At 40.2% G+C, this 21419-nt stretch overlaps 1 protein-coding gene across 7 annotated transcripts in view; it reads left to right on the forward strand.

The window, feature by feature from the left end:
• The window catches only part of CDC14B (cell division cycle 14B), a 104578-nt gene that overhangs the window by 14498 nt on the left and 68661 nt on the right, over positions 1 to 21419 (forward strand). The gene's annotated exons all lie outside the window — the stretch shown is intronic.

Consider the following 21419-nt stretch of genomic DNA (forward strand, 5'->3'; position numbering starts at 1 on the left):
AGTAGACCTTTCCAGCCAAACCATGGATTCTTATCATGGTCTCTAGATTGTAAATATAAGCTCTGTTTAAAGTAACTCCTCTTTATGCCCTTTGTGCCCTCATAGAGTACCTTTCTGTAATTTTTTAGCTTGGTATTTTGTGTGATACGGACATTCACATGGTCCTGAGACAAGAGCAGGTTGGACAGTCTTCTGCAGACCCCCCGTGCTCATTCCTGTCTAATTCTTCCTACCCGCTGTTCCCCGGAGGTTTTAGTCTTTGATGTTTGCCTTGAGTACTTAAAAGCATTTTCATAAAGTGTTCCTTAAATTACTATTTTAATAAACTTTTATTTTGGAATAGTTTAAGATTTACAGAAAAGTTGTAAAGAAAATACGGAGTGCTTTTGTATATCCCTTACCCATTTTCCTTAATATGTTCCCTTATATTACTGTGGTACGTTTGTTAAAGCTAAGAAGCCAACTTTGATGTGAATTATTAACTCCAGACTTTGTTTGGATTTCCCCATGAACACCTTATTTTTCCTGTTCCAGGATACTACATTCCATTTAATAGATTCTTTTTGAACTAAAATATAGTATATTCTACATGACTCTGTTACAGAACCCCACCAATGCTGTTCCGGAACAGCTGTGGGATTCAGCTGCCCACTGCCAAGAAGTATGACTCCCAAGGCAAGAGTTTGGTGAGAAAGGAAAGGGGTTGTTTATTTAAAGGTTATACAGATTTAGAGTAATGGCAGATTTCTGCTGTTAAGTCCCATTCCCTTTAAAACACCCCAGAACACATAATCTTGCCTCTTTTTGCCAAAGCAGGCTGGTTTCAGAATAGGCCACTCAGAGGTACCATCTTTCAGAAAAGCAGAAGTCTGCAGCTTAGCTTTCCCGGTCACAGGTCAGCTCCAGGCATCCCTCACAAATCCTTGCTTGGCTGGGTGAGTCCCTGCACAGCTCCATCAGCTCTGTCGTCCCCAGCTTCTCCAGGCAGTCTTCCCAGCTGGCCTCCTGTTTCTTACTCTAGACCTTGAGGCATGCTCTTATTCCAAACCAAGTAATTTCCCCCTTACACACCAGACCTTGTGGCGGACCTTCTCTTTCAGCCCACCCTGATTTTAAAGGCTTGGCCCCGAACTTCCTGTGCGACCTCATGTCCGGTCCCTCCTATGATGTGTCAGAGTCTGCCATATCCCCCTTTTGCCAGTTCCCCACATCTTTTACCGTCTTTTGGCTACCAGTGTTAGGGCAGGAGTTCCCAGGGAGGTGTCTGCCTCCCCTAGATGTGTCACGAGTTACACACTCTTAAAGTCACATACACCTTAAGGTCACATACCACCTGGGTGGTAGTCCTCTTCCCTTCAGGAAAGGCATGCCTGTTAACTTGCCATTGTTATGCAAGGTGTCTTAACCAGCATATCATCTACTTCCCCTAATCAAAGGTGGTGGGAGATACACTCTGCTATTTTCAGGGGACCCCCACTCTGCACCCCTTTATAATTCTGTACCATGCTCTTCTCAACTGATACTGTATTTCCTTGACTCTAAAATATCAAATACAGGATGAAGCAAAAGTAGGTTGACAGTTGTTCATATGGAAAATAATGCAATAATTAATAAATAATAGTGAAAGAATAAATCCTGTGTTTTGCAAACTCAAAACTGTAAACCTACTTTTGCCTCACCCGGTATACTAAGTGCTTGAAAGAAAGGAAACGTGCTGCCAGTTATAACTGTAAGTCACAGATTTTAAGATACAACATAATTGCAGAGATGTTCAGATATGAAAACTTGACATGTTAAATTGATCGAATATAATATATCTTGGAGATCTTTTCCTTTATTTTACAAGATTTCCTCATTCTTTTATTGCTGCATAGAATTTCACTTTATAATGCACATGACAGCTTTAACCAAGCCCTTATTGATCATCATTTGGATTGTTTTCAGTCTTTAGCTACAAAAATAATACCGTAATGAATAACCTATTACATGCGCCATTTCATATTCCCGGCTGTGTAACAGGCAGGGCTTTTCAAAAGTGAATTGCCCAGTTACAGGGGTGTGTGTGTGTGTGTGTAATTTTGATAGACGCTGTATCCATTTACAGTCCCACCAGCAATGTGTGAGAGGAGTTATTTATAACTTCACCAATAGAGTGGGTTACCAAACTTTTGAATTTTTGCCAGTCCTGCCAGTAGAAGGTTATAGTCTCAATGTAGTTTTCATTTGTATTTCTTTTAAGAGCACAGGTAGAGTTTGTGAAAATCTACTACATGTGTGTTTTGCCCATTTGGGGCTATTGGCTACTTCCAATTTATATGCATTAGCTCTTTAAATATTAGGAAAATTGTTATCTGTTAGGATTTGCAAATGTTTTCTACTTGTCATTGCTTTGACTTTCTTATAGTTGTGCTGGTGATGTGTGTTTGCCACGCAAAGTTTATAGATGAGCCTGCTAACCTTTGCACTCATGTCTTCTGGCATTCAGCTCATAGTTGGGCTCAACAGTATTACTGAAGAATTCTCACATGTTTTCTAACGTATCTTCTTGTGCTGGCCTTTATACCATTGTTCTTGTGCGTTTTACTTATCTCTGTAGTTTAAACTCCCCAATACGTTGTTGTTAACAATAATCTTTCCATGTAGATACCATTTTAATTGCCCTTAATAACTTTGTATGGATCCAGATTTCCAACTGGTATCATTTCCTTCTTCCTGAAGGATTTTCAAAAAACTTTTCATATAGTTCAGGTCTGCTAGTGATGAGCTCTTCCACCTTTTGAATGTGTAAAAATGCCTTCATTATTATGCCTTTGTTTTTGAAAGCTCAGTACAAAATTCAGGTTTGGCATTTTTCTTTTTCTTTGCAACATGCTGTTATGATGTCTTATCATTTGCATTTGTTCCAGTAAGAAATCTTATACCCTTATCTCTGCTTCTGTATGTAGTATGGAATTTTTCCTCTGGCTGATTTTCAGATGTCCTCTTTATCACTAGCATAATTTCAGAGATGTTCAAGACTAGCTGGTTTTGAGCAATTTGATTATGGTGCAGTTTTCTTCATATTTCTTGTGCTTAGAATCCATTGAACTTGAATCTGTGGGTGTACAGTGTTAATCACTTTGGAAATTTTCAGCCATTATTCCTCAGAATATTTTTTTCTGTCTGCTCCCTTCTTTAATATGCAATTATTTGTTTGTATTAGGCCATTTTATGGTGTCTCAAGTTTACAGATGCTCTTTTCAAGTTTTAGATTTTTTTTCTTTCTCTTGCTCTGTTTCATTTGGAGAGGTTCACTGCTATGCCTTCAAGTTCACTAATCTTTTCTCCTATTTTCTTCTTTGTCATTAATCCCATCGATGAATGTATTTTTCATCTCATAGACTGTAGTTTTCATCTTCAGAAAAGCTTTATTTGGATCTTTTAAAATCTTCTGTGTTTCTACTTCTTTAAACTCAATTTTAAAAATAATGACCCTATTGAGACATAATTCATATACCATGCTACCCACCAATTCAAAGTGTACCTTTCAGGGTTTTTTTTGGGGGGGGAGTAATAGTATATTTCATATAACATTTAAATATTAAATATTTACATTTTAGTATTTTAAAAATAGTATGGTGAGGTAGTATGTTTACAGGGTTGTGCAACTATCACTATAGTAGAATTTTAGAACATTTTTAACATCCCAAAAGGACTGGCACCTAATAGCAGTTTTTCCCTTTCCCTTTCCCTCTCCTCCCTCCCAGCCCTCGGCAAGCACTAATCTACTTTCTGTCACTATGTATTTCCTGTTTTGGACATTTTGTAGAAATTGGGTCATGCAATTAGTGCTCTTCTGTGACTGGTTTATTTCACCGAGCATGTTTGTGAGGTCCATCCATGCTGTGGCATGTTTCGGTACTTCAGTCCTTTTTATGACTGAATGAAAAAACACCATTGTATGACTGTATTACATTTTGTTTATCTATTCATTAGTCAATGGACATTTGGGTTGTTTCCACTTTTAGGCTATTATGACTAATGCTCCTATGGATGGATGGATATATATATATATATATAAAGTTTTATGTGGATATATATTCTCATCTACTTACTGACATTTGAATACAGTTACAATAACTTTTAATGTCTTTCTCTGCTTTTCTAACTTTTACATAGGTTCTACGTCTGTTTTGATTGACTGATTATTCTCTTCATTACGGGTCATGCTCTTCTGCTTCCTTGAATACCTGGCAGTCTGATTGGATACAGAGTTTTACTTTAGTGGGTGCTGGATATTTTTGTATTTTTATAAATCTTCTTGAGCTTTGTTCAGGGATGCAGTTAAGTTACTTGGGAACAATTTCATACTTTCCAATCTTGCTTTTATGGTTTGTTAGGTGGGCCTGGGTCAGTGCTCAGTTCATTGTTCAGGCAAGAGTAATCCAGTGCCCTAGAACTTAAGGGTTTTTACATAATGGCCCAGGAGGACACATACTCTCCCCAGCCTTGTGTAAATGCCTAATGCTGTCTGTTCTAAACCTTTCAGATGTGTCTTGCCTAGGCCTCTAATGGTTTCCTCACATGCATGTTCTGTACTCTTTTTATTTATTTATTTATTTTTAGAGAGAGGGGAAGGGAAGGAGAAAGAGTGGGAGAGAAACATCAGTGTTTGGTTGCCTCTTAAGTGTCCCCTGCTGGGAACTGGCCTGCAACACAGGCATGTGCCCTGACTGGGAATCGAACCGGCGACCCTTTGCTTCACAAGCCTGTGCTCAATCCACTGAGCTACACCAGGCAGGGTGTACTCTTAAATATTTGGGACTTTGTACAAGTCTGGGATCCTTCCTTTGCAGCTTCCTCCTGTGTCCTATGAACTCTTGCTGCCTTGATTTCCTGGACTCAGTTGCATATCTTCAACAAGGAGTCTGCTGGATTATCTGGTCCCTCATACTCTGTCTTGGTTATCTGTTTTCTTGTGTCCTTTATATTTCTATTTTCTTACATTTGAATATTTTCTTTATTTGAAATTGTATTCTGTTGTGGGATCATGGAGCCACTTTTATTTACTTATTTGCTAGTTTGTTTGTGATGGCTACCTAGTACCATTTATTTACTCAACATCTGGTTTGATTTATCATCTTTATCAGGGATTACATTCCTGTATGCGTGTGGGTTTATTTCATAACTTTTGTTCTATTGTATATATGTCTGTCAGGTGCCAGGAACATTCTGTATTAGTAATGAAGGCCTTTTAATACAGCTTAACATCTGGTAGTACAGCCCTTTTTTTAGACTTTCTTGTTTTGAAATAGGTAAGTTTATTACTTAGAGATCCTGGAGGAGGCACACGAACCTCAAGGGGCCACACCAGAGGGTCAAGTGAGGGTGCTGGCAGAGAGAGGTTTTTATGATTTTTTAAAAATTCAGTATTATTTTGTATTATTTAGTTTCAGGTGTACAACAGAGAGAACCTTTTAGACCTTAAAAAGGAAAAAAAAAGTTGGCCCTGACTGGTATCATGGAGTTTGTCGAGCATCGTAGTTCCCCAGAGCCAGAGGTTCCCAGTTGGATTCCTGGTCAGGCACATGCCTCGGTGCAGGGCCTGGTCCCTGGTCGAGGTGCATGCAAGGGGCAGCCAATTGATGTTCCTGTCTCACATGAATATTTCTTTCCCTCCCTGTCTCTCTCTCTAAAAATAAGTTAAACAAAATAATTTGACGCTGTAGTAATCACAACAGTATGCTATTGGCATAGTGACAAACTAATGGAACCCAGTAGAACCCAGAAGTAAACCCTTATGTGTCTAGTCACATGATCTTTGACAGTGGTGCTAAGGCTTAAACAATAGGGCTAATCTCTTCAACTAGTGTTGGGAAGAGGGGATATCCATGTGCAGAAAATGAAGTTGGACTCCTACCTTACATCATACACAAAATTAACTCAATATAGATGAAAGACCTAAATGTAAGACCTGAAACTGTAAGTCTCCTAGAAGAAAACAGTGGAAAAGCTTCATGGCATTGGATTTGGCAAAGATTTATTGCCAAAGCACAGGCAACAAAAGCAGAAATAGAAAACTGGGAATATATGAAACTTAGAGACTTCTGCGCATCCATCAAAGGACACAATCAATAGAGTGAAAAGGCAACGTACAGAATGGGGAAAATATTTGTGAATGATAACGTGGTACATGAGTTAATATGAGGGGTTAAATACATAAAGAACTATGATAAAAGAACTAGGACTCAACAGCAAAAATAAATAACCCAATTAAAACTTGGGCAAAAGCACATTTCTCCAAAGAAGATACACAAATGGCCAACAAGCTGAATTAGAAAAAGACCTCCCAATCTTCCCTCCTGTGTGTCTCCTTTGTTGTCACACGGAACACCTCACTTCAGACACTTCTGGTCACCAAATGTGTGGTTGTTTCCACACACCAAGCAATTCTGTGACGCCAGCTGGGTGTCCTTGGGGAAAACAAAGGGTAGACAGACCAAAGACAGAGGCTGACAGCTGCAGCATATGTCAAGAGTTTTTTGAGGGAACTTACATACCTGGTGATGTCATGCCAGGTGCCAAGAGGTTATATAGGACAGGGCAGCATGGTTTAGGGGTATTGGGGCATGACTTACCCCAGGTATGGGGAAAACACCTTATATACATGCTCAGGGTAGGGCGAGGGCCTGTTCTAGGAACCAGCACACCTGGGGCACAGGGGAGAGGTAAATGGACTCTGAGTGGGTGTGGGAAGCAGTCTCTGTTCTGGCCCAGATCCGGCTGCATCTGGCATGAGTGACCTGCAGCAGCCAGGCAGTGTCAGGCGGCCGTCACATCACGGAACAGTCACTCCTCCGAAGTCCTACAATTTTAAGTCATTTAAAAAATATGTATTTTATTGATTATACTATTGTAGTTGTCCCAGATTTTCCCCCTTGGCCCCCTCCACCTGGTACCCCTATTCCGTCCAGCACTCCCCCCTTTAGTTCATTTCCATGGGTTGTACACATAATTTCTTTGGTTTCTCCATTTCATATACTATTCTTAACTTCACCCTGTCTCTTTTGAATCTACCATTTTTTTACTTATTAATCCCGGTACCTTTTCCCCCAATCTCCCCCTTCCCCGCCCAGCTGATAACCCTCAGTGATCTCCATATCTGTGATTCTGTTCCTATTCTGCTTGTATGCTTAGTTTATTTTTTAGATTCAGCGTTGATAGTTGTGAATTTATTGCCGTTTCAAGTTCATACTTTTGATTATCTTCTTTTTCTTAGGTAAGTCCCTTTAACATTTCTTTTTTTTATTTTTAAAGTTTTCTCTTTAAATTTATTTAATTATTTTTCAAGTATAGTTTTCTGTCTATTACTCCCATCACAATCCCACCCTCCTGTGCTCCCCCCCCCCATTTCCACCCTTCTTAGTTGTTGTCCATGTGTCCTTTATATTTCTTCCTCTAAATCCCTCCCCTATTTCCCCTGAAATTCCCTCCCCTCTTCCCTCTGGTCACTGTCAGCCTGTTTTATATTTCACTGTCTTTGGGTATATTTTCCTTGCTTATTTGTTTTGTTCTTTAGCTTCCTGTTAAAGGTGAGATCATATGGTATTTGTCCTTCAACAGCTGGCTTATTTCACTCAGCATAATGCTTTCCAGTTCCATCCATGCTGTTGCAAAAGGTAGGAGCTCCTTCTTTCTTTCTGCTGCATAGAATTCCATTGTGTAAATGTACCATAGTTTTTTAATCCATTCATTTACTGATGGGCACCTAGGTTGCTTCCAACTCTTGGCTATTGTAAATTGTGCTGCTATGAACATTGGGGTGCATATGTTCCTTGGGATTGGTGTTTTAGGGTTCTTAGGATACAATCCCAGCAGTGGAATTGCAGGTCCAATTTTAATTTTTTGAGAAAATTTCATACTGTTTTCCATAATTGTTGTACCAGCCTGCAATCCCGCCAACAGTGGACTAAAGTCCCCTTTTCCCCACACCCTCTCCAACATTTGTTGTTTATTGCTTTGTGTATGATAGCCATTCTCACCAGTGTGGTATCTCATTGTGGTTTTAATTTGCATCTCTCTGATGGCAAGTGATACTGAGCATCTTTTCATGTGTCTCTGGATCCTCTGTATGTCCTCCTTGGAGAAGTGTCTGTTCAAGTCCTTTCCCCATTTTTTAATTGGGTTAGTTGTCTTCTTAGAGTGAAGTCGTGTGAGTTCTTTGTATATTTTGGAGATTAAACCTTTGTCTGAGGTATCATTGGCAAATATGTTTTCCCATACAGTTGGTTGTCTTTTTATTTTAATGCTGTTTTCTTTAGCTGCGCAGAAGCTTTTTATTTTGATGAGATCCCATTTGTTTATTCTTTCCTTTATAGTCCTTGCTCTAGGGGACATATCAGTAAAAATGTTGCTGCGTGAAATATCTGAGATTTTCCTGCCAATGTTCTCCTCTAGGACTTTAATGGTGTCATGGCTTATATTTAAGTCTTTTATCCACCTTGAATTTATTTTGGTGTATGATGTAAGTTGGTGCTCGAGTTTCATTTTTTTGCATGTAGCTGTCCAGTTCTCCCAACACCATTTGTTGAAGAGGCTATCTTTACCCCATTTTATGATACTGCCCCCTTTGTCGAATATTAATTGACTGTAGAGATTTGGGTTTATTTCTGGGTTCTCTATTCTGTTCCATTGGTCTATGTGCCTGTTTTTATGCCAGTACCAGGCTGTTTTGATTACAGTGGCCTTGTAATACAGTTTGATATCAGGTATTGTGATCCCTCCTACTTTGTTCTTCTTTCTTAACATTGCAGCTGCTATTCGGGGTCTTTTATGGTTCCATATAAATTTTTGAAGTGTTTGTTCTATGTCTGTGAAATATGCCATTGGTACTTTAATAGGTATTGCATTGAATCTGTAAATTGCTTTGGGTAGTATGGACATTTTGATGATGTTAATTCTTCCAATCCATGAACACGGTATACGTCTCCATTTGTTTGTGTCTTCCTTGATTTCTGTCTTCAGTGTTGTGTAATTTTCTGCATACAGGTCTTTAACCTCCTTGGTTAGATTTATTCCCAGATATTTTATTTTTCTTTTTGCTATATCGAATGGGATTTTTTTCTTGATTTCTGCTTCTGCTGATTCATTGTTAGTATACAGAAATGCCTTTGATTTCTGGATATTGACTTTGTATCCCGCTGTTTTGCCAAATTCATTTATTAGTTCCAGCAGTTTTTTGGTAGAGTCTATAGGATTTTCCATGTACACTATCATGTCATCTGCAAACAGTGACAGTTTTGTTTCCTCCTTTCCGATTTGGATGCCTTTTATTTCCTTTTCTTGTCTGATTGCTGTGGCTAGAACTTCCAATACTATATTAAATAGAAGTGGTGAAAGTGGACAACCTTGTCTTGTTCCTGATCTTAGTGGAAAAGCTTTCAGTTTTTGCCCATTCAGTATGATGTTGGCTGTAGGTCTTTCATATATGGCCTTTATTATATTGAGGAATGCTCCCTCTATTCCCACTTTGCTGAGTACCTTTATCATAAATGGGTGTTGTACCTTATCAAAAGCTTTTTCCGCGTCTATTGATATGACCATGTGGTTTTTGTCCTTGCTTTTGTTTATGTGGTGTATTACATTTACTGATTTGCGGATATTGAACCATCCTTGCATCCCTGGGATGAATCCCACTTGGTCATGGTGTATGATCTTTTTGATGTATTGTTGGATGCGATTTGCCAATATTTTGTTGAGGATTTTAGCATCTATGTTCATCAGTGATATTGGCCTGTAATTTTCTTTCTTTGTTGTGTCTCTCTCTGGTTTTGGAATTAGGATAATGCTCGCTTCATAAAAAGAGTTTGGGAGTTTCCCATCATTTTGGATTTTTTGGAATAGTCTGTGAAGAATAGGGGTTAGCTCTTCCTTAAAAGCTTTGTAGAATTCTCCTGTGAAACCATCTGGTCCAGGGCTTTTGTGTGACAGGAGTTTTTTGATTACTGCAATTTCATCTGCTCTTATTGGCCTGTTCAGGTTTTCTGTTTCTTTTTCGTTGAGTTTTGGAAGATTATATTTTTCTAGAAATTTGTCCATTTCACCTAGGTTTTCAAATTTTTTGGCAGACAGTTCTTCATAGTAACTCCTTACAATCCCTTTTATTTCTGTGGTATCCATTGTAATCTCTCCTCTTTCATTTCTGATTGTGTTTATTTGAGTCCTCTCTCTTCTTTTCTTAATGAGCCTACTTAAAGGCTTGTCTATTTTGTTTATCTTTTCAAAGAACCAACTCCTGGATTCATTGATCCTTAGAATTGTGCTTTTAGTCTCTATGTCATTTAATTCTGCTCTGATCTTGGTTATCTCCTTCCTTGTACTTGCTCTGGGCTGTCTTTGTTGTTGTTCCTCGAGTTCTTGCAGGCATATGGTTAGGTTGTTTCTTTGAAATGTTTCTATCTTCTTTAGGTAAGCCTGTATTGCTATAAACTTCCCTCTCAGGACTGCCTTCGCCATGTCCCATAAGTTTTGGGTTGTTGTGAGTTCATTTTCATTTGTTTCCAGAAACTTTGATTTCTTCCCTAATTTCAGTCTTGACCCATTTGTTGTTTAATATCATACCATTCAGTCTCCATGATTTTTGGGTGTTTTGGGTTTTTTCCTGTGGGATTGATTTCCAATTTCAGTCCCTTATGGTCAGAAAAATGGCTTGGTATGATTTCAATTTTCCTGAATTTGTTGAGACTCGTTTTGTGGTCTGTCTTTGAAAATGTTCCATGTGAATTTGAAAAGAATGTGTATTTATTGTCTTTGGGATGAAGAGCTCTATATATATCAGTTAGGTCCATTTCATCTAGGGTGTTGTTTAATGCCACAATATCTTTGTTGCTATTTTGTTTGGAAGATCTGTCCATTTTTGACAGTGGGGTGTTAAAATCTCCTCTATAATTGTGTTGCTGTCAATATCTTTCTTGAAGTCCTCTAAGATTTTCCCTATATATTTGGGTGCTCCTATGTTGGGTGCATATATATTTATGATGTTAATGTCTTCCTGGTGGATTCTTCCCTTGAGTATTATGAAGTGACCTTCTGGGTCTCTCTTTATGGCCCTTTTTTTGAATTCTATTTTGTCTGATATTAGAATTGCTACCCCGGCTTTTCTTTCTTGTCCAGTTGCTTAGAAAATTTGTTTCCAGCCTTTCACTTTTAGTCTGTGATGGTATTTTGTCCTGAGGTGGGTCTCCTGTAGGCAGCATACATGTGGGTCATGCTTTCTTAACCATTCAGCTATTCTATGTCTTTTGATTGGAGCATTTAATCCATTTATGTTTAAGGTTATTGTTGATAGGAACTTACTCATTGCCATTTATGTACCTGAGTTCCTCTCTGTCTCTCTCATTTCCTTCCTTTCCTTAAAGCCGTCCTTTTAGTATTTCTTGTAGAGCTGGTTTGGTGGAGGCATATTCTTTTAGACTTCTTTTGTCTTGGAAGCTCTTTATTTGGCCTTCTGTCTTGATTGAGAACTTTGCTGGGTACAGTAGCCTTGGTCGTAGGCCTCTGGTTCTCATTATTTGGAATATTTCTTGCCATTCTCTTCTTGCTTGGAGTGTTTCCATTGAGAAGTCAGTAGCTAAACTTATTGGGGCTCCCTTGTAGGTTACTTCCTTTTTCTCCCTTCCTGCCTTTAAGATTCTCTCTTTGTCTTGGAATTTTGCCATTTTAATGATGATGTGTCTAGAAGTGGGCCTCTCTGGGTTCCTCTTTAATAGGATTCTCTGTGATTCCTGGATTCATGTGACTTTTTCTCTCATCAGATTAGGAAAATTTTCCATCATTACTCTTTCAAATAGGTTTTCTAACCCTTGTTCTTCTTCTTCTCCTTGTGGTATTTCTATTATTCGGATATTATTACGTTTCATATTGACTTGCATTTCTCTTAATCCCTCTTCATTCTTTCTGAACCTCTCTTCCTTTTCTTGCTCTTTCGGGGAGATTCTTTCTACTGTGTCCTCCGACTTGCTGATCCAAACTTCTGCTTTATCGATCCTGCTTTTCATTCCTTCTACTCTGTTCTCCAGTTCAGAAATTGTATTCTTCATTTCCTCTTGGCCTTTGCTGATAGTTTCTATTTCCTTTTTCATGTTGATACCGTTTGCGGAGAGCTCATGGTAGCTCCCCTCTAGTTTCTGGTAGCTCATTGTGAGCTCTTTCAGTTTCCTAATAACCAGTGCTTTGAATTCAATATCTGATAGCTGAGTTGCCTCTCTTTCATCTAACATTCTTTCTGAGACTTCCACCTTTTCTTTCATTTGGTCATTGTTTCTTTGTCTTCCCATTGTTTGTGAGACTCTTCTTGTTAGCCTCAGCTTCTTAAATTGATCTGTTCTGACTCCCTGGGTTTATGGTGTGAACTTCTGTGGTAGAATACCTGTGAGATTCAGTGGTGCAGTCTCTTGCCAATATCTTGATGTTCTCTGCTTCCACCTACTCCTTTCTTTGTTTGTGTGTGTGTGATCAGTTGGAGGGGGAGGCAAAATGGTTTATGACAGCAGGAGAGTACTTTATGATATTTACAATCATAGCTGGTAGAGAAGAGATAGAAGATCTTTAGGCTGTATATAGTGTTAACTGTAATCTTCAACCCAACTTGCCACTTTTAAGAAAGGATGGATCAAAGATGAGTCCCTTGTTGGGGAGAGAAGGCTTGTATGTTGGATCTAGAAAGCAGTGAGGTTGTGGGAGGTCAGATTTTGAGGTAAGGTGAGAGGAAAGAATAGTAACTAGGTGTAGTGTGTGAGCAAGTAGAGTTAATCACTACAGTAATAGAATTCAGGAACCTGTAAAGTGGGCTAAGACCCGAGAGATGTGTTGTGAAGTATTTACAGTGGTATAGAAAGCAACAAACAAACATTAAGAAAAAAGGCAGGAGAAGGTAGGAAAAAACGATAAGTTTGGGATGAAAGGAAGAAGGAGTAAAACAGGAAAAAAGAAAGGAGAGGAGCAAAGTATTGAAAGATAAAGCAATAATAAAATTTTAAAAATATACGATTACTGAAAAAATTTAAAAAAAGAAACACCCTCCCTTACTGAAAAAAAAAAGTTTAAAAAAGTACCCTAAAAAGGTAAAAAAAATAAAATAGTTAAAAAGAAAACCTTCTCTTGTTGGTTTCAAACTGTCCAATCCGGTTTTTCTGGTTTCGGCAGGACTTCTCTGTGGGCTGGGTTGTAGCCCCAGGCCCACTCCCGCATGCCAGCCAGGCTACCAGACTGGGGTGCAGGCGCCGGCCCACCCGACAGGCTGCCTGGGTCCCACGGGATCTGGTACTGGTCCTTACCAGTCCTGTGGCTGGGTGAGAAGCAAGTCAAGCTGCCTTCACAGGAGAACACCTCAGTCCTCTTTCCAAGAAAAACTTCTCCAGAAAGCCTGCCTCTCAGCCCAGCCCAATCCCAAACCTAACTGGTTAAGAGAATGCTCCTCTCCAATCTCCCAGGCTGGTGGGCTGGCGACCACAGAGATCGCACCTGAACACGGCTCCCTGTCCTTGCCACCCTCCCTGCAAACCTAGGCAGACAGGTCTCTGCCACCCAGCCCCGCCTAGATGGGGAGGGAGGGAGCCAGCTCTCTTCCAAGGACCCCGCAGCTGGCCCAAGGCTCCACCGGGTGCCAGGCTCCCATGAGTCCTCTGTGGCAGATGCCCCTGTTGCTGAGCACAGATGGAAGCCTTTGGGCCCTGACCGCTGTGGCAGCGGTGTCTCCGAGGTTGTTATGCACCAGCCAAGGGCTGGCGGCCCAGTCGCCTCCATCCTTACTCACGTCCCTGAGACCCCACCGACCTGTAGCTGTCTGGTCTGTCACTATCTCTGGTCTCTTATTTTCATAAATGCCGGGGAATTGTTGGTTGGGGAATTGATTACACTGTTCCTCAGTAGATCTGCCAGGATTTTCTCCCAGGGCTACGAGAACTGGAGTTGCTCTCTGCTACTCCGCCGCCATTTTCCTCTTAAAAATCACTGTTCTTTAAACATTTCCTTTCACATTTATATATCCAAAGACCTGGTTACAGGGTCCTGCAGGCTCTCCTGCTGAACACTCTGTGGTTGTTCAACTTTATGAGTTTCCACTCACTCATGAATAGCCTTCTGCATCCATCTTCACTTGCCTGTGGCCTTTCAAAGTTTGGAAAAACACCGTTGGGATGGGCGGGGTAGGACAAAATGGCGGCTGAACTACCAAGTCCCTTTAACATTTCATATAATAAGGGCTTGGTGATGATGGACTCCTTTAGTTTTACTTAGTCTGGGAAGCGCTTTATCTGCCCTTCAATTCTAAATGATAGCTTTGCTGGATAGAGTAATGTAGATTGTAGGTCTTTGCTTTTCATCACTTTGAATACTTCTTTGCCAGTCCCTTCTGGCCTGCAAAGTTTCTTTTGAGAAATCAGCTGACAGTCTTATGGGAACTCCTTTGTACATAACTCTCTCCTTTTCTCTTGCTGCTTTTAAGATTCTCTCTTAGTTTTTAGTTTTTACTCTTTGGCATTTTAATTATGATGTGTCTTGGTGTGGTTCTCTTTGGGTCCATCTTTTTTTGGATTCTCTGCTTTCTGGACTTGTATGTCTATTTCCTTCACCAATTTAGGGAAGTTTTCTTTCATTTTTTTTTCAAATAAGCTTTTAATTTCCTGCATTTTTTTTTCTCCTTCTGATACTCTTTGAGTCAGATGTTGGTATGTTTGAAGATGTCCCAGAGGCTCCTTAGCCTCTCCTTGTTTTTTTTTTTTTGAAAAAATTTTTTCTTCTTGCTATTCTGATTGAATGCTTTTTTTTTTCTTCTTTATGTTCCAAATCGTAGATTTGATTCTTGGCTTCATTCACTCCACTGTTGGTTCCCTGTAGATTTTTCTTTATTTCACACAATGCCACCTTCATTTCTGCCTGGGTCTTTTTTTACGCCGTTGAAGTACCCAGTGAGCATCCTAATAACTAGCATTTTGAACTTTGCATCTGATAGGTTGCTTATTTCCATTTTATGTAATTCTTTTTCTGGAGTTCTGTTCTTTCACTTGGACCATATTTCTTTGTCTCATTTTGGCAGCCTCCCTGTGTTTCTCTCTGTGTATTAAGTAGAGCTGCTTTGACTCCCTGTCTTAGTAGCGTGGCCTATTCTAGAAAAGTACACCTGTAAGTTGTATGGAGTGGAGCCTTATGTAGTTGCCAGGGTGGGGTAACCTTGTCACAACCTTGGGGCTGTATGTGGAGGAGGGCTCAGAGAGGGGATAGTGCCCCTGCCTGGCCTCAGGGGTTCTACCCAGGATGAAGCCACCTCCCAGCACTCTCCCCAAAGCCAGTCACTTCAGTCTCTCCTTACATTCCACTGGTGCCCTTCCAGCTGTTGCTCTGGTGCTGAATCCCAGAAGGAGTGTGTCTGAAAGTTTCAAGTGTGTTGCAGGCCCTTTAGGAGTCTCCCAAGTATCCCAAAGTTTCTTCTGCTGCTCCAGCCCCTACTAGTTTTAGCAGCTGGAAGTTATGGGGACTTACCTTCCTGGCACTGGAACCCTGGGCTGGGTGGTCATCTCTGGAGTTGGGACCCATTTCTCCTGAGGTATCCCTCCTGATATTTATCCACCGTGATTTTTATCCACCACATGGGGATGGATGTGCGACTGCCCGTTCTGCATCTTCACCTCTCTGTGGGTCTCCATGTCTCTGCCCCTCCTACCTCTCGGAATGAATGTGGCTTCTTTAAATCCTTGGTTATTGAACTTCCATACAACTCTGGATGTTTCTGTTGTTTCTGGGTGATGTTTGTTTTGTAGTCTAGTGATTTTTGCCATAGTTGTGCAAGGAGACAACTCATGTTTACTTACCTATCTCCTTGACTGGAAGTGTAACTGATTTTTTTTTCCAAATTTATTTTGTTTTGGTGTTAAGTGTACAGCTTAGTGGTTAGATAATCATGTACTTTACATAGTGTTCCCATCAGTATTTCCAGTACCCGACAGGCACAACACATAGTTATCACTTAACTCAGTCTGACACTGCCTGGAGATAGCATCGGTCAGACCACCATCCCTCCTTGTGCTCCTGATCTATTTATTAGCTGTAAGTCAGAGGTCCCCACAACCCTCCTTTCTGGGTTAATTAATGTGCTAGAACAGCTCACAGAACTTAGGAAAACTGTTTACTTACATTTACCAGTTTATTAAAAGGATATGAATAGGATACAAATGAAAGAGATAGGTGGGGAAAGGTACCTGGGATGGGGCATGGAGATTGCATGCGCCCTCTGAGCCTGCCACTCTCTCTCCCAGCATCTCCATGTGTTCACCGACCTGGAAGATCCCATATTACTGGGATTTTTATGGAGGCTTCGTCACATAAGCATGACCAATCATCAGCCCCCTTTCCAGCCTCTCTGCCCTCCAGAGAATTTAGGCAGGGCTGAAAATTTCAAGCTTATAGTATGGCTTTGTCTTTCTGGTGACCCGGGAGCCCACCCAGTCACCTCGTTAGAACGATGCTCCTAAAAGATGCTCCTATTACCCAGGAAGTTCCAAGGAATTTAGTATCCTGTGTCAGGAGCTGGGGTCAAAGACCTAATACTAGAATGAAAGTCACTCCAACTGTTCTTATCACTGAGGGTTTTAAGAGCTCTGGGGCAGAGACTGATACATGTATTGTCTATTATTTCACATAAGCACATGAAAAATATATATCAGCACCACTAATTACTAGGGAAGTGCAGGTCAGTCACAGTAAGATATCGCCCCACACCTGTTAGGATGACCACTATCCCTGCCACGCTGTCACTCCCCCCAAAAGCCCAAATAACAAGTGTTGGTGACAATGTGGAAAAGTTGGAACCCTTATGCACTCTTGGAGAGAACATAAAATGGTGCCACTGCTATGGAAAACAGCATGGAGGTTCTTTAACAATTAAAAGTAGGGTAAGATCCAGCCATCTCACTTCTCGGTGTGTATATCCAAAATAATTGAAAACGATGTTAAAGAGAGACCGTATTTTTAGGACTATAAGGTGCATGGGACCATAAGTCACACCTAGGTTTTAGAGGAGGAAAATAGGGAGAAATTTTTGAAGCAAAAAATGTGGTAAAATATTTAATAACCTTGTGACCCCACTCCACCACCGCTCCCCCCAGTGAGCCAGATACGCTACATTTGGACTATAAGTCGTACCCCCTTTTCCCCCAGTTTGGGGGGAAGTGTGTCTTATAGTCCAAAAAATACGGTAGTTGCACACCCATGTTCACCGCAGCATTTTCCACAGCAGCCAAGAGGTGGAAGCAACCTAGATGTCCACTAACAGGTGACTGTGTAAGGAAAATGCGGTCTATACATAGACTGGAGTGTTACTCCAGCCTTAAAAAAAGCAATGGTGATTCTGTCACATTCTCCAACACGATGACCTTGAGGACATTATGCTAGGTGGAGTAAGTTAATCATAGAAAGACAAATACTGTATGATTCTACCTATAAGGTATCTAAAGTAGTCAGACTCTTAGAACCAGAAAGTAAGTGGTGGTTGCCATTCTGAGGGAAGGAGGAAGAGGGGGGGTTGCTGTTCACTGGGTATAGAGTTTCAGTTTTTCAAGTGGAAAAGTTTGAGAGATGTGTTGCCGAACGTGCATATAGTTAACACATGTAGTGTACACTTAAAAAGATGGTTATGGTGATAAATTGTTATGCTGTTTTCGATCACAAAAAAACTTATGGTTTTAAAAAACAGCTCAGTTTCACATCTATTTTTATTTGCATGCTAATCTTAGTATTGCTGTTGGTATACATATTCCTTTCTGGAATATATTAGGCTCCTGGAGATCAAGAATACAGATTTCAGAGCATGTATTGCTTGTATCTTAAGCAAATAAGTTCATCTGACAAATGTAAGGGTAATGTTTAGGAGTGGAACAGAATATTTGAAATTATAATTATTTAGGATGTATGTTTAAGCACAGAGTGCCTGTGCAGTCAATTTAACTTAAACAAACAAACAAACAATAAACTTACCAGGTGTAATTTTTATCAGAATTTTTAGTACTTTGTGGTTATTTTTCATCAGAAAGATTACATTTGTGCTTTCAGACAGTTTTTTCAATTATAACTATCCAGCTCATACTGTAAAACATAAAGCTGCTCTATAGTCAAAAGTTAAATATTGCTTTGTTATAAAATAGATAATAAGTATAATTCAGCACTAAAATTGAAATTTCAGGATTTTTAACGATTTCTCCTTGTATTAAAAAAATCCAGTTTCCAATTTAAAAAAAGACTAACTTAAAATTCCATTAAGCTTAACCAAGAGCCTTTTTCTCCTCAAACTACTGTATAAGCAAATTTTTCTTAAAATCCTTGGACTTAAGGCTTCATGTAGGACTGGTGCAGGGAGCTAAATGTTACTGCTGCAAAAATGTCTTGTTAAAAAACCACCTGTAAATAAAGGTAGTATGTGTCACTGCCGACTGAGGCTTTCTGGCTGTGGTAATAGAGGGCTCTCAGTGACCATCCCATTCATTAGGTTTCTTATTTTCCACGAAACTGTGCTGCTTCCTGCTCTCCTGGATTCCCCAGTGTTTCTTCTGTGGTGTCTCAGTCTACTCCTTAGTCCCCCAAGGAAGCAAAGCTTTGGAGGGAATTGATCCGGAAATGTTCAATAAAGCAGCAGTTTACATGATGTGGATTGCAATGTTTTTTCCCTCATCTTTCCTTTCGAGTAATAAAATAATTATATGTTGAAAGCCATATCATATAAAACAAGCAGTTTTGGAAGTCAGTTAACTGAGCTATTTAATTTTTTCTTTTAAAATATTTTATTTATTTTTGGGGGAAGGGAGAAGGAGCAAAGGAGAAAAACATTGGTATATGAGAGAATCAACCAGTGTGTGAGAAAATCAAGTCATTGCCTTTCTCGCGCCCCCAACGAGGGACCTGGCCTGCAGCCCAGGTATGTCTCCTGACTGGGAATTGAACCAGCAACCTTTCGGTCCACAGGCCAGCGCTCAGTCCACGGAGCCACACCAGCCAGGGCTCATTTAATTATTTTTTCATGGGATTTCCTTGAAACCACACTGTGATATAATAATGAGAAATTAGGGCCTTTTTTGTTTTAATGCTGTAGGGCAGTCACTGGTGTATATGCTCCTATATGTGAATTGATTTGGAATACATTGGTTATATTTGTTCAAAGCATTGTGTTTTTTTAAGTATATTTTATCTATTACACTATTACAGTTGTCCCATTTTTCTTCTCCTCTTTCCCTCTCTCTGTCCTGTGACTCCCCTCCGGAATTCCACCCCACCCCTTAATCCCCTGCTTAGTTCATGTCCATGGGTCGTACGTATAAGTGTTTTGGTTTCTCTGCCTCCCATACTATTCTTAACCTCCCTCAGTCTATTTTGTGCCTACCAGTTAATGCTTCTTATTCCTTGGACCTTTTCAGCCATTCTTTCCCCACCCCCTCCCACTGAGAACCCTCCATGTGATCTCCATTTCTGTGATTCTGTTCCTATTCTAGTTGTTTGCTTACTGTTTTTTGTTTTGGGGTTTTTTTTTAGGTTCAATTGTTAATAGCTGTGAGTTTGTTGTCATTTTCCTGTTCATATTTTTTGTCTTCTTTTTCATAGATAAGTCTCTTTAACATTTCATATAATAAGGGCTTGGTGATGATGAATTCCTTTAACTTGACCTTTTCTGGGAAGCACTTTATCTGCCCTTCCATTCTAAATGAGAGCTTTGCTAGATAGAGTAATCTTGGATGTAGGTCCTTGCCTTTCAGGACTTCAAATACTTCTTTCTAGCCCCTTCTTGCCTGCAAGGTTTCTTTTGAGGAATCAGCTGTTAGTCTTATGGGAACTCCTTTGTAGGTTACTGTCCCCTTTTCTTTTGCTGCTTTTACGACTCTCTACTTATCTTTCATCTTGGGTAATTTAATTATGATGTGTCTTGGTGTGTTTCTTCGTGGGTCCAACTTCTTTGGGACTCTCTGAGCGTGCTGGACTTGCGTGTCTAGTTCCTTCACCAGATTGGGGAAGTTCTCCTTTATTGTTTGTCCAAGTAAATTTTCCATTTTTTTGCTCTTTTTCTTCTTCTGGCACCCCTATGAGTCGAATATTGAAATGTTTAAAGTTGTCCCAGAGGTTCCTCAGCCTCTCCTCAATTTTTTTTGAATTCTTGTTTTTTCAATCTGTTCTGGTTTATTTCTTCCTTTTGTTCAAAATCATTGATTTGAGTCCCAGTTTCCTCCCTGCACTGTTGGTTCCCTGTATGTTTTTCCTTTATTGCACTTTGCATAACTTTTACTCTTTCCTCTATTTTGCATCTGTACTCAACCATTTCTGTGAGCATCCTGATTACCAGTGTTTTGAACTCTGCATCTGATGTGTTGGGTATCTCTTCATTGCTGAGCTCTTTTTCTGGAGTTTTGATCTGTTTCATTTGGGCCAAATTTTTGTGTCTCAGCACACCTGTTACATTGTAGAGGGCAGAGCCCCAGGTATTTGCCAGGGCGGGGCAACCCTCTTTGCTGTGTTGTATGTTGGGGAGGGGTCAGAGAATGAACAGTGCTACTTGCTTGGCTCTCTCCCTGTCTTCCGTCACTTCCCTTGCTTCTTACAAGCGGATTGTTCCCTTTTAGGTGCTGATTCTCCGGTGGGTGGGATTATATACATTCTAGGATCACTTGGGCCTCTCCAACAGACTCTGCTGTGAGGCTGGGAGTTTCTTTCTCTACTGCGAATAATTAGTTGTGATGTTTGTCTTGCTCCTCAGTTGTTCCTCCAGGCTTGTCCAATGCCAAGTGTGGTATGTCCCAGTCAGCCAGTCCCTGCCTTGTCATGTTCTCTCTCGGCCCCTGCTTCCCATCTCTGCCCCACCTACTGGAGGAATGTTTCTTCTTTAACTCCTTGGTTTTTGGACTTTCATACAGTATGATTTTCTGTCAGTTTTGGTTGTTTTTTCTTTTTGAATTGGTTGTTATCATTTTGTTGGTTCTTCAAGGTAGACAAGGAGCATATCTACCTATGCTCCATCTTACCCGGAACTGCAGGACTGTCAGGTTATATTTGTTTAAAGCTTTGTGTCACCTGGTTGTCCCAACTGAGTGACCCTGTGCCAGTTAACACAGTCTTCCTTGGTGCTGGCTCTCTCATCTGTAAAATGAGGGCAGTGACACCTATACCATAAGAATAGTGAAAAATAACTGAGATAGTATGTGCAAAGTGAGTAGACCAGGATGTACTCAGGAAATGAAAAATGTCCCTTTCCTCCAGCTTTAGTCTGCCCTTTCTCCATTTATTCATTCCTTTATTAAGCAAAGAATTACCGAGTGTTGCAATTAGGCACTGTGCTGGGTAAGGTGTGTTTCTGATCACAGGTGCTCTCGTTCTCTGCAGGCGGCTGAGAGAATCAGAGTTGGATGTCTTAG

This window comes from Sturnira hondurensis, unplaced genomic scaffold (genome assembly GCF_014824575.4).
Source record: "Sturnira hondurensis isolate 20B ecotype Veracruz unplaced genomic scaffold, ASM1482457v3 Scaffold0008860, whole genome shotgun sequence".
NCBI classification, from domain to species: domain Eukaryota; kingdom Metazoa; phylum Chordata; class Mammalia; order Chiroptera; family Phyllostomidae; genus Sturnira; species Sturnira hondurensis.